The sequence below is a fragment of the Mesoplodon bidens genome (assembly GCF_964165515.1).
Source record: "Mesoplodon bidens genome assembly, chromosome: 17".
In the NCBI taxonomy this organism is placed as follows: Eukaryota; Metazoa; Chordata; class Mammalia; order Artiodactyla; family Ziphiidae; genus Mesoplodon; species Mesoplodon bidens.
In genome coordinates, this window is record NC_138174.1 from 4,774,184 (window position 1) to 4,787,926 (window position 13,743).

Below are 13,743 nucleotides of genomic sequence, written 5' to 3' on the forward strand. Positions count from 1 at the left end.
CTGGACACCGGAGCGTGCCCGTGGCCTCGCCCGCGCTGCCTTCCCCAGCGGCCGGGAGCAGCACGTCCTCCCGGCCCTGCGTGCCCACCACCCGGAGCTCCTTCCCCTCCACCCCGAACACCGGCATCCGCCTGCCCCGCCTTCTCCACGGCATCGTGGGCAACCACACTTTTTACCACATTCTCCTGGCCCTCTTTTCGCTTCGTTCCAATTGTCTTACTTATTTACTTTTGTGTCCTGTTGTACATATTTGTGTCAGTGACTTTGGGGACTGGCCGAATAAACACCGCAGAGCGCTCGTGCATACGTCACAGCCCTCGATCTCCACGGCCGTCCTGAGAAACAGCGGGGCAGGGGACCAGCAACACTTCACAGACAGGACACAGCAGCAGGCAAGGCAGCGACTGGCCCAGCTGCAGTTCAGGGCGGCGCAGGGCTCCAGGCTCCTGGCTCGTCATCCCAGGGTCTCCCAGAGCCTGTCCCACCCCTGTGCACCCGCCCTTCCGGCCCTCAGGTTTATAATCTATGGGGTCAAAAGCAAGAGAACGTCACTCCCTCTTCTCGTGATGTAGGAGGGGCTGGGGTTGGAAAGGCAACAACGTAAACAGAATGAAATTTAAAAGGCCCCTCGGGCTTCCCTGGTGGCGCAGTGGTTGAAAGTCTGCCTGCCAGTGCAGAGGACACAGGTTCGAGCCCTGGTCTGGGAAGATCCCACATGCCACGGAGCAACTAGGCCCGTGAGCCACAATTACTGAGCCTGCGTGTCTGGAGCCTGTGCTCCGCAACAAGAGAGGCCGCGACAGTGAGGCCCGCGCGCCGCGATGAAGAGTGGCCCCCACTTGCCGCAACTAGAGAAAGCCCTCGCACAGAAACGAAGATTCAACACAGCCAAAAATAAATAAAATAAAATAAAGAATTATTCTAAAAAATATTAAAAATTTTTTTAAAAGGCCCCTCACCGGAAAACGCCCCAGGCCAGGCAGCCTCCATCCCATACCTTGGGGGGTTTATGTTAACAGCTACCCTCCCCGACCTTGAACCTTGATTCTAGTCTAGTTTCCACATTCTTCTGAACTCATTCCCCTTCGTGAGATGAGAAAGTTCAAGTGACAGGAAAGAAACCAGGGTCCCTGGTTAAACAAGGCCCAGCCCGGGCAGCAGCCCCGAGTCACAGACACCCAGACCCGAAGCAGCCTGGCCAGGGCCACCTCCTCTGTGCCCTCCTGCAGTGGGTCCCCCAGTCCCTCTCCTGCCCCGACTCGGTCCAGCTGACAAGGACCCCTCCCAACAGCAGGAACTCCTCACCGGGTGCCGTGGAGCCCCCGGGGTCTGTGGGCAGGCTCGGGATGTCATGCGTGAACTTGGATGGAGGAGGAGATGACATGTGTATTTTCACTCACTTCTAACTGCAACTTAACATTTCCTTAGTCTATGAGTGGAACCAATGACAGACACGGACCACAGCAGTGACAGCAGTGGCTGTGATGCCATCACCAACAGGAATCAGCCACTTCACATCCCATGATGTGCGCAGAGCTCCAAAGGCCATCCACACTCCAAGTTTCCCCAGAGCTATCCCTGTTCTGATAGTCTGATCCGCCGCTAGAGCACGGTATTTAAGACATTAATAGAGAAGCACATGTACTGCTATTTCATAAATTCGTTTTAAAAATACTTTTATAACTGCATTTTAATATAATTAGTTCCCTCTGTAGTCCTACGCATTCTGTCTCATGTACATAGACACATTATTCCAGAAGGGCCCACAGGTGCCACCAGAAGCTGAGCCCCTGCTTGGAGCTGCCAGGGCGGTGCCGTCTTCACGCCGAACTTACCCCATCCTGCCCCCATCTGTTTGCTCTTGAACTGCGTCATGAGGGGAATAATCAACCTTTCAGAAGCAGGCGGCTCCTCCTGGCCGCACAACACGGCCAGCGATCCCTGCAGGAGGGCCTCCTTTTCAACTCTGAGAGCTGTTTCTGGAGGTGACAGGGCTCAGTGCACCGAAGCTGAGTCCCGGGGAGACTGGGCCACCCACTGGAACCTCAGGGCCCCTCGGGGGGATAGGGGGTCACACAGGACTGCTGGAAAGTCTCCGGAATCAGGAAACTTCGGCTGGCTGTCCGTGCCCATCCTTAGGCCTGTCTGCTTTCCCTCGGGTGGAAGGAGGGCCTTCCTCCCTCCAGCCAGGGTGCAGGACTGAGGATTAGGATAAAAGGTGCATTTCCAGCAGACATGTGTTCCCCTCCCCCCTACAAGCGCACTCCCAACCATCTGAGACCCCCAGCCAGCAGGCAAGGACCTTGCGTTCAGAGCCTCATCTTGTAGGCATGTCAGAAACACAGAGCCACGGCCAGCCCGGGACCCCAGAAAGGGGCGCCGGACACAGGGCAGGAAATCACACGGCCGCAGGTGCGCGTGGAGAGCATCCCGCTCTTGGCGGCCCCAGATGTCCAGTGGAGACTCACCCAGCATCCATCCCAAGATGCTGCTGCCGGCGGGTCCCAGGGGCCGTCTCCACCCAGCTGTGCTTTCCCAGTAGACCGACAAAAGTGAGCTAGGATTCTCAATGCCCTTGGGTATTGTGTTAGTTTTAATACATCGTCAGGGAGCAGGGAGGTCGGGTCCTCATCCCTTCTTTGGCAACCTCCAACGACGTCCCTCAAGCACATTTCCTTGAGGAATACACAGACTGCATTCAGGCTGCATGGGGATTCCAGAACACTCGACCGTGAGCCAGAAGTCCCAGGCGGGGGAGAAGCACAGAGCAGCCTCCGGTGGATCTTTCCAGTTTTGTTCACGCAGAAATTACTGCCAGCCACGTGCCCCTGCATTCCGTGCTATGTCAAGACTGCGTGTCAACTCCGCTCGGGAAGCCTCACCTTTGCTAGCCATGTGGTCTGTGTGTGGGGACAGCGCCTGACTTGGGGACATTTCCAATGATCTCCGGATGTATTAAATTAGACAGCAAGGGCCCGCGCCAAGGCCCCTGACAACCTTGCCCCGTCTCCAGTGTGTTCCCAGGGCAGCAACACCATGGCTAGGGCACAGACCACGCAGGGAGCTCAGGCCTCACGTGCCTGCTGGGACTGGGTCTCTGGGAACCTGGCTGACCTCGCACCTGAGTGAGCCTGTCTCACCCAACTCTGCAGGGAAGGCTCCCGAGATAAAACGAGATGCCTGTGCCGGTCCTCAAACAGCTCGGGGTAGACACACCAAGTGTGACGGCTGATCCAAAAGAGCCGGCCGGACTTCAGGAAATCCGGTTCGTTCACACAGCACCGCACACTGAACGAGTCCCTGCTGTGTGCCAGACACTGCACGGAGCATCGTTAGCCGTCCAGGCGACTCTAGGCGGGTTCCCCCAGGGACGGAGCATCGAACCAGACAAAGTGCTTGCTCTCGGGGATGTTACGTTCAAGTGGAGAGACAGATGACACGTAAGTATACAAACACCAAACAAGGCACTTTCGACCATGACAGATGATACAAAGAAAATAGCAGGGAGACGTCATGAGGACTGCCTGGGGTGGAGCTGGGCTCCGGATGGTGTGACACTCGGTAGACTGAGTAGAGGCCACGGAGCCCAGGTCCAAAGGACGAGGGATGACTGGTCCCAGGAAGGTGGGGGGGGCCGGGGGTGGGGGGCAGAGTCTCAGGCTATGGATCAGCAAACGCGAAGGCCCAGGGGTGGAGGGAGGGAGCAGTAGGCGGCCAGGGCAGCTGCGAGGCAGAGAGCAAGCCAGCTGGGCCCCGAAGTTAGCAGGGTCCAGGCCCCAGCGGCTCTGACGAAGGGCTTGCAGTTTATTCCTGATGTAAAGCGAAACCTTAGGAGGGTGAAGCGGCGTACCGTCACGTCCACTAGTGCTTTGGAGAAAGTCCGTCCGGCCACACTTCAGAGGCTCCGGGCAAGAAGCCTGGATGCAGCCATGCTGTTGAGTCAGGAGACTTGGGCAGGCACCAGACACGTTGAGGTCACTGGGCGAGTCCCTTACCTCTGGCCATAGCGCCTTCACTTGTGACCTGCGGGGTAGACTGGGCGGACCATGGAGCACAAGTGACCCTATGAAATGGGGATTCGCCTCGAGTAGCCTGATGACTGATGTGGACCCCAGGCCCCCCTACCCTGAGGCTCTCCCTGAGTGGGATGGAGGCCCGTAGGACCCTGGGCTGGCAGCGCTTTCCCCAGACCCCTGTGTGCTTGGCTGGGTGATGGGGACAGCGGGGCCTGCCAGCACAGTTACCCACAGGTGCCTGTCCTCCCGAGGGATCCCGCCGGCCCTGCGCTGACTCCTGAGGTGGGAGCTGTGTTCTCCCTAACCTGTGGGCTTCTGCACAGGACACCCTCTGCCTGCAGCACCTTCTCCTGCCGCTGCTGATTCCCAGCCACTCGCCCGGTCTGACCCTGGACACCCTTCGTTCAGGGGCCCTCCCAGGAGCCCTGAGTCCTGCCCAGGTGCCTCCCATCCCACCCGAACGTCCCTCGGAGATCTAAGCCACAGCCACAGCCCACCTTTCCCGGCAGTCAGAGCCCCCCAGGGGCGGGACCATCCCTGCCCCGCACGGCACAGCAGGTGCTCAACAAACATTTGTGGAAGGGCACCTTTTTAAAGCCATCGGAAGCCGGACTGCTCTAAACCATGACGAGGATCACAGTTCAAAATCACTGAAATATCTGTTTAGGCAACTAACCGAGAAGGGTTTCTCTGCTAAGACCACTTATTGTATGTGTTCAATTCAGACTAGGCAATTTGTGAGGCTTCAAATTCAAGCGGTTTACCCCGAGTGGAGAGGAGAAGGGAACTGACGGCTCACTTCGCCCCCAAGTATCTCAGCTGTCAACCCAGCGCAGGGCCTGTAGGGAACCTCGGTGACAATAAGGACGCGTGAGTTAGGGAGAAGCTCGGCCACCTTCCACAGAGGCCGGCTTGTTAAACTGACGCGTCACCACTTCAGTTTTTATGTTCATATGAATATACTTACATAAGCAGCCTCGGGTATTGATTTATTTTTCAGCATTCAACAATACCTTTAAGCCCTCGTGTTTTCAGAACAGCCAGGACGGGTTTATCTCAGAACGCCAGCTGGAGTGTGGGTGGCAGTCGGTACCAGCCCAGGGGAGTGGGGAGCCGCCAGGTGGTGCTGGCTCGATCACTCGTCACTGAGGAGGAGAAGGGGAAGGGCAGGGATGCCACCTGCTTCACGGCAACACAAGATTGCTTTCTTCCAATGGCCTCCGCCCTCAGACCAGCAGCCCAGGTACGTAGGCAGGGGGAGATGGCAGCTTCACGCTGCTCAGGCAACCTCAACAAACTCTGAAAGCCACAACCAGTAAGCAAAGCCCTCTGCCTGCATCTAGAGACACATCTGGGTGTCTTGGAAGAAAATGGACAAGGCAGCCTTCCCCCAGCATGGCATGCGCGTCCTCCAAACACATGGACTCCGCAAGGCCAGAGCGGCCCAGAGTGGCCCTCACGAGGGGCTCCCGCAGCCACTGCAGGCATCATTGGTGGTCCCAAGACTAGGGATTGAGGGGGCCGACAACCCAAACAGAGACTTATGTGTTCCAAAGAAGAACCCACGTGCTTGGACAAAACTTTTAGGTTGTTTGTCCCTCAGCAGGGACACTCTTTCTCAGCAGACAGGGCTCTGCCAACCAGGTGCGTGCGTGCGTGTGTGTGTGTGTGTGTGTGTGTTGTAGTTCTAGTTGTGTGCACATGCATGGGGGCAGCGGGCAGGGCAGGGAACAGGAAAGTGGGAGAGCAAAATCCACGCAACAGCTTTCCGGCCCAAACTACCTTCAAGCTAATGGTTTTTCAAAATAAACTACTGATCGGTAGTCCTCCTTCTTTCAAAACGCTACACCCAACCAGGACCATGCCAGCGCCTGGGGGATTAACAGCGCAGACCGGGAGCCTCCTCCAGGAGCTGACGGGGCAGGGCCGACCCGAATGCTCTGAACACGCTGGGGCCTCTGTCCGAGAAGCCTCATCAAGGAGGGCATTCTCCCTAGGCGCCCCTCGCACACCTCCACCTCCTGACTGTGCACTCCCTGCAGGCCTGTCCAGCTGCCATCCTCAGGCCCCTGCCCAGCCCATTCCTCTCCCAGGGGGTGATGTGTGCCCACCTGCCCGCATCCTGCACCTCCAGCCTCCTGGGACAGCACCCCGGGGAGGCAGCGTGCAGAGGGGATGAAGACGAGGGAGGTCTGGGGAGAGTGCAAACAGTGGGGCTACTGCAGTGCCTGGCGCACAGCAAAGCTTCATTACGTGTTAGCTGTTGTTATTAACAAGCTACTTGCACCCTATCCCAGTGACTGTACCTGAAAAGCAAGGATGCGAAATACAGAAAGAGATTTCCCCACTTGTATGAACCCTGTGTCGGTTCTATTGGCATCCTCGGTATTTCTAATTAGACAGTGGAATTTTCCAGGCACAGTCAGGGATTTGTTCTATCTCATTTGTTTAACTTCTTCCAACCAGAGCCTAATTTCTTTCTCATCTGCTCTGTGACAGGGGCAGGAGGCAGCACAGCTGAGCTGCAGAGAGGACCCTGGGGGGCAGGGGGGTCCCCTAGCTCCACCCACTTCCTCCCCGCTGGCCACTGTGGTCCTGAGATGAGAGGCAGCGGTGACAACAGGATGGGCCCACGCCCACCCGTGTCTGCCATCCCTGGGGCTCCCCTGGGGCCCCCTGCTCCCGCTCTGCATGGTGGGTGGCTGCTTCCTGGGGTTCTCGGGGCTGCGGACCACAAACACAGCCACCTGGACGGCAAAATACTCAGTAAAGCAACGCATGCTCGGCCTCAGTCACGCACACACAGACCCACTGCGCGGTGTTTAGTCAGGACTCTGGAATCTGCAAGATCCAGCTTTAAATCTGAACTCCAGCATTAACTACTTGTGTGAACGAGAGCAAAAATCATGTAGTATCTTTTTTCCCATTTTTTTATTATGGTAAAATACACATAACAAAACTGACCATGTGAATTATTTTTGAGTGCACCGTTTAGTGGCATCACACACATTCACGTCACCCTGCAGACACCACCTTCCATCTCTAGAACTCTTCTCATCTTGCAAAACGGACACCCTAAATCCATTTGTGTCAGTCGGGGTTCTCCAGAGAAAGAGAACCACGTCCCCACAGACACACCCAGAAATAATGTTTAACCAGCTATGTGGCCACTGCTGGCCCAGACAAGTTGACACACAGAATTAACCATCACACCGTTAAATACTCACTCCCCACCCTCCCCTCCACCTAGCCCTTGGCAACCACCATCCTCTTTCTGTCCCTATAAATCTGACTGCTCTGGTACCTCATGGAAGTGGAATCGTACAGTATTTGTCCTTCTCTCACTGGCTTGTTTCACTGAGCGTAACATCTCCAAGATTCATCCATGTTGGTGCGTGACCTGGAATTTCCTTCTCCTTTAAGGCTGAATAATAACTATTCCCTTGCATGTACAGGCCACACTCTGCTTATCCATTCATGGGCACTTGGGTTGCTCCCATCCTTTAACTATTATGAATAATGCTGCTGTGAACACAGGTGTACAAATATCTTTTAAGACCCTGCTCAATTCTTTCTGATATATATCCAGAAGTGGAATTTCTGATCTTACGGTAACTCTATATTTAATTTTTTGAGGAACCACCAAATCGTTTCCCACAGTGGCTGTAACACCTTCCCACCAACAGTGCAGAGGGGGCAATGCTCCACATCCTTGCCAACACTCGGCTATTTTCTGTTTTCGATAATAGCCATCCTAACAGGTATGAGGTGATTTCTCACAGTTTTGATGTTCATTTTCCTAATAGTGATGTTGAGCATCTTTTCACGTGCATTACAGCCATCTGTATCTTCTTTGGAAAACTGTCTCTTTAAGTCCTTTGCCCACTTATGAGTCGGGTGTTTGTTTTTTGTTGGTGGTGAGTTGTAGGAGTTCTCTATACGCTGGATATTAATCCCTTATCAGCTATACGATTTGCAAATATTTCCTCCCATTCTGTGGGTTGCCTTATTATTCTGTTGATAGTCTTTTGATGCACAAAGTATTAATTTTCTTGAAGTCCAATTTGAATATTTTTTCTATTATTGCCTGTACCTTTGGTGTCATATCCAAGAAATCACTGCCAAATCTAACGTCATGAAGCTTTTGTCCTATGTTTTCTTCTTAAAGTTTTATCATTTTAGCTCTTACGTTTAGGTCATTGATCCATTTTAATTTTTGCATAAGGTGTTAGGTAAGGGTCCAGCTTCATTCTTCTGCATGTGGATGTCCAGTTTCCCCAGCACCATTTGTTGAAAAGACTGTCTTTTCCCCCATTGAATGTCTCTTGGCACCCTTGTCAAAAATCCTTTGACCACATATGCAAGAGTTTATTTCTGGGCTCTCTACTCTATTCCATTAGTCTATATGTCTGTCTTTATGCCAAGACCACACTTCTCTTCAAAGTCTTTACTGAATTTGTTACAATACTGCTTCTGTTTTATGCTTTGGTTTATTTTTGGCTGCAAGGCATGTGGGATCTTAGCTCCCCAACCAGGGATCGAACCCATACCCCCTGCACTGGAAGGCGAAGTCTTAAGCACTGGACCACCAGGGAAGTCCCAGGACCACACTGTTTTGATTACTGCCACTTTGTAGTAAGTTTTGAAACCAGGAGGTGTGAATCCTCCAACCTGGTTCTTTTTCAAGATTGTTTTGGTCGTGTAGTGTCTTAAGCCTTAATTTTGCCACGTGTAAAATGGGAAGGATACTCACATCTGCCTCAATGGATCCTGTGTATGTGCGTGTCAGATGAGGTAAGGTGTGTAAAGCATTTAGCACTTTGTATGGAATATAGTAAGTTGTATATTAAATTTTTCCATTAATATAAAATGATACAAAAATTCCTTTAATGAGTTATTACCTCTTCCAAATTAATCACTGGATGTGTCTTCGATGTGCAGCCCTCATCTTCAGGAAGACAAGCCAGGGTCCCAGTGTTTACTGGTCCTGTCTCAGCATAAACAGCTCTAGGCTCGAGCGGTCAGGCCAGTGTACAAAACACAGCTCTGCCATGTGACAGCCGTGTGGCCCAGGGTGAGACACTCAATCACGCTGTGCTTTTGGTTTTTTATACTTGAAATGGGCATCATAACACCTACCTCAGAGTCCCTCGGTGAGGGGGAAGGGATACATTTAAATACTGTGTGTGAAACCCCTAGCGCCATACGTGGCACACAGCAAGCACTGAGGACATTCCCTCTTCCTCCCCCCCATCTCTCCTTCCTCCCATTTCATGCCTGCTCTAGACAGCTTGCTTCCTTGCTTTTCTGTTTTTCCTATGAAAAAAGGTACATACCATGGTCTCTGACACAAAAGAATTAACTGTCTCTTTAATGAAACAAGAAACATGTTTGCCCAAAACAGGGGCACACGATGCCAGATCCCACCCTTGAGAAAGCCCTGAGTCTATGAGAGCTTGAGATACTGACCATTATGCCTAAAGGTCACCACACCCAGCAGTCTGCCAGTCATGGAAGACTGTGGTGGTCTACAGGCAGGTACAGCTCAACCCAGGAGATCAGTTGTGTACTTTTTCATTTATGTATTCATCAAGAAACACTTATTGGAGGTCTAACACCCAGGCTTGTGCCCACCAGAACCCCGGGTAACACAAAAATATACAAAAATATACAAAAATGCATGCAGAGCAATGCATGCCGTGGAGATGGAGCTGGGTTTATTTAACACCAGCCTCGATCTGCTTCTCTTTCCTGAGCTTATTTCAGAAAGAACACCAGAAACGGAAAAGAAAGAAATAATTCTAAGTGAATTAAGTCCACATTAGAGCAGCGTTGGTCAGGCACACTTCTGCTGTGTTCAGGACCCCAGCTTGGGCTTCAGACTGACTGGTAAAGCGCTCAACTCTCTCCCCCCCAGGGCTGGGCATGATGGGCCAAGAGACAGTTCCCTCCTCCCTGCCACCCAGACGCCAGACAAGGAAAATGTCATTGATGACACTTCAAAATCAAGGTTCAAGTTCAAAGACCTTCTTTGTATCTTCTCGTCACCTGCTCCACCTAAGTCTTCATCTCTGAAATGATGTGCAATTGCTCGGAAGTACATCTCCTGATTCTGACAGAAAAGGACATGTTTGGTGCTTTGCTTAGTTTCAAAGGTGAAACCAATAAACACGGGTGATGTATGCACCATGGGCGGGAATAATGCTCCCCAGAGGCCCTTCCTCCTAATTGTTGGCTGTTACATTTTGTACTCGTACCTTGAAAGAAGGTGCACAGAGTTGCTCTGTTAAATCAATGAAAAAACTGTCCTAAGTATGAGATAATTAATAGATCATCTCACATAGTATTCTATAATACAAGACAATGAAATCATTTTTCAAAACAACTTCAAATTGCAGGTTTCCTCTCCACAGAGATTTGTTTTCCCGCTCCTGGAAGCGGAGGTCCTTATTTACCGTCAGTGCGGTACGATGTCATCATTCCCGGGGAATGTGACATGAAGTCCTCCCTGCACAAGCCCTTACCCAGAGAAGAGGCTGGAAAACAGAGCAGGGAAGAGTGCATTCGAAAACATCAGTCTTGAAACATTTATTAAAATCGGCGCTTCGTGTCACTCCAAATTTGAGGGGGAAAGGCTATTTATTCACAGACCCTACAGTAACCTCTGTTTCTCATCAAGTACCTCAACATATGATTCTGATGTTTCAGATGTATTAATGTATCAGTATGCTTAAAGATACAATTTTTTACTCCCGAAACATAAAGTGCTGTACCTATAAATCATTGAGAAATTTTGAGGACACATGAAGACTACAGCTTAACGAGAAAACGTGGAGACTGAAATTTACTAAATCGTTAGCAAAACACCCAGGCCTACAGATACACACACACGTACGCACAGCCCACACCCCATGCCATCACCACACCACTTCAGAGAGGTTTAACCCGTATTCTTGGCCACCTAACCCAGTTTCACACGCTCTGTCACAGCTCCGAATGGTGGTGAAATAACTCCACTAACCTTGGGAGGCTTTAGAGAACGCTGCAGAGCAGTGGGGCTTGTAACTCCAATAGCAGAGGACAGCCCTGGCCCTGTTCTTTTGCTACTTACACAGCAGCTTCCATCGAAAAGGACTCCACATACGGTTCATCCAACACATGTGGTTCATGAGCCTGGTCTCCATGGCCAAGAAGACCAATGAGCACCAGAGGATGAACCAATCCAGGCATCGGGACCCTGACCACTCTGCCCTTGGGAAGATGACCAGTCACCTTCCTGTCTCTCACTTATTCTCAGACCCTAAGTTGCTGAGTCTGAGACCCTCCTGGGATAAAAAGAACCACAGAGGTGATGGAAGCTGACATGAAGCAATGGCTAAGAAATGTTTGAACTGAAACAGCCATTTGTAGACTGTCAGATACTGTGGGTTCATTTCCACACAACATTTATACGTGTTAATGTATGTGTGTGTGTTTAGGGAAGAATATTACCAAAATGTAATTAATGGTTATTGCCTTGATTGAAGCAGAATTTTAGGATACTTTAAGTTTCTATTTTACTTTGATTTTTTTTTTTTTTTTTTTTTGCGGTACGCGGGCCTCTCACTGCTGTGGTCTCTCCCGTTGCGGAGCACAGGCTCCGGATGCGCAGGCTCAGTGGCCATGGCTCACGGGCCCAGCCGCTCCGCGGCATGTGGGATCTTCCCGGACCGGGGCACGAACCCGTGTCCCCTGCATCGGCAGGCGGACTCTCAACCACTGTGCCACCAGGGAAGCCCTACTTTGATATTTAACTTCTTGATAATGAGCATGTATTAGTTCTGAAATCAGAAAAAAAGTCCTTTTTATTTTAAAGAAGAAATATGCAAAATAAAAAGTTTAAATGCATCATTTTTACATTCAGATATGGTTTTATTAATGGCAAAATGAGGGACTAAAAATAAGGTTATCTTAGCCCAGAGGCCCTATTTATTTTTTCACATCCTCATTTTATATGCTCCAAAGCATATAGGATAGTTAATAGGATCCTAATTTTCAAAGGTGCTAATCCTTCTTTAGCCCTGACATGAAGGCACTGAGCGAATGAAACAGAGTTAAATTCAGTGTGGAAAAGGACAAACTGGATCAGTTTATGTCAGAATTGTCAGTAATTGTGAGGTTCAATGCTGGACCTTATCTCGTTTTCCTCTTCTTGTTTTCAAGTCATTGAAATTGCATAAACAGTTCTATTCCACTATGTCATAATGACAAATCATAAGCATTTCCCCACACTGTTAAAAATTCTTCAGAAACAGACTTTAATAGCTGTGCAACAGACAACTATAATAGCTGTGTAACAGACGACCGGGACGTGGTCGATTTGGCCACTAGGGTGCCATTGGCCTCTTAGGTCTTTTATTAGCTCCTGGAAACAATCATTATTTATTCATCAGTCTGTTCTCCTACCAATTCAGCGGATACTTTTTGCACTGCACCAGGCACCGTGCTAAGCACAGGGACACGGCAACCGACAAAGCAGACACGTCTTCCCAACGAACGGAATTACGGTCTGGTCGCAGGACAAACACCAACCAGGCAGATGCCCATATGGTCACACACTGTGCTGACAGCTTTTGACACAGTTTGATGACCGGTAATAACTGCGAACCTGACTGCTATAGGCTGAACTGTGTCCTCCACAAGTGTCTGTGATGAAGTCCCAGCCCCCAGGACTGCAGAATGGAACTGGACTTTGGAGACAGGGTCACTGCAGATGTAATTAGTTAGGATGAGGTCATTAGCGTGGGGCTCTAATCCAATATGACTGCTCTGCTTATCAAAAAGGGAAATGTGGACACACACCTAGGAAGAAAGCCAGGTGAACATGAAGAAGGCCATCTACAAGCCAAGGAGGGAGACTCGCAAGACTCTCCCTCACAGTCTTGGAAGGAACCAGCCCTGCGGGCACCCTGATTTCAGACTTCCGGCCTCAGGAACTTGAGACAACACATTTCTGCTGTTTAAGCCACCCTGGCTGTGTACCTTGTCACAGCAGCCCTAGAGGGAGGCTCCTCTGAGGGAGTGACGTAAACCTGCAACCCGACCCACGAGGAGGCCTCAGCAGGAGAAGAGAAGAGGAGAGGAAGGTGTGCGGGAGTCAGACGAGGGGCTGAGGAAGGCAGGGCCTCCCAGGCACGAAGGGTGTTGGGGTCTATTCTCTGGTTAGGGAGGACGGACACGATGGGATCAGGGCGGCTTTTGTGCTCAGAGTTCAGTAGAAGATGACAGAAACCACATTCAGTTGTTTAATAAGCAGAAAGGGATCTAACATAGGGAATTACCTGCTCACAGACTTTGAACGGGCTGCGGACTGGACCTTGAGGAGGGGCCCAGAGCATCACCACAGAGCTCACCACCAGGGAAGCTGAGGAATCAGGAAGGGCAGGCAGCACCTGCTGCCCCAGAACGCACCACAGAGCCAGCCGTCCCGCGTCCACAGGCCACAGCTTCAACAGTCGCTGCAGAGCTGCACTGCACCCGCTAGGGCCACACCCGCAAGACCACGCCTTCCAAAGTGAATGCCCTGTGCCGTGCCACGTCTCTCCCCGCCTCACTCGCACTGTTTCACATCATCCACAAATACCTCTGATGGAAGCAGAACCTAAACTGCTTCTGGAACCCTAGCTGCGTGGAGTCTGTGAACTAGGGTCTTCAGCTTTCCAGCCCCTGCAGGAGAGAAAGGCACACC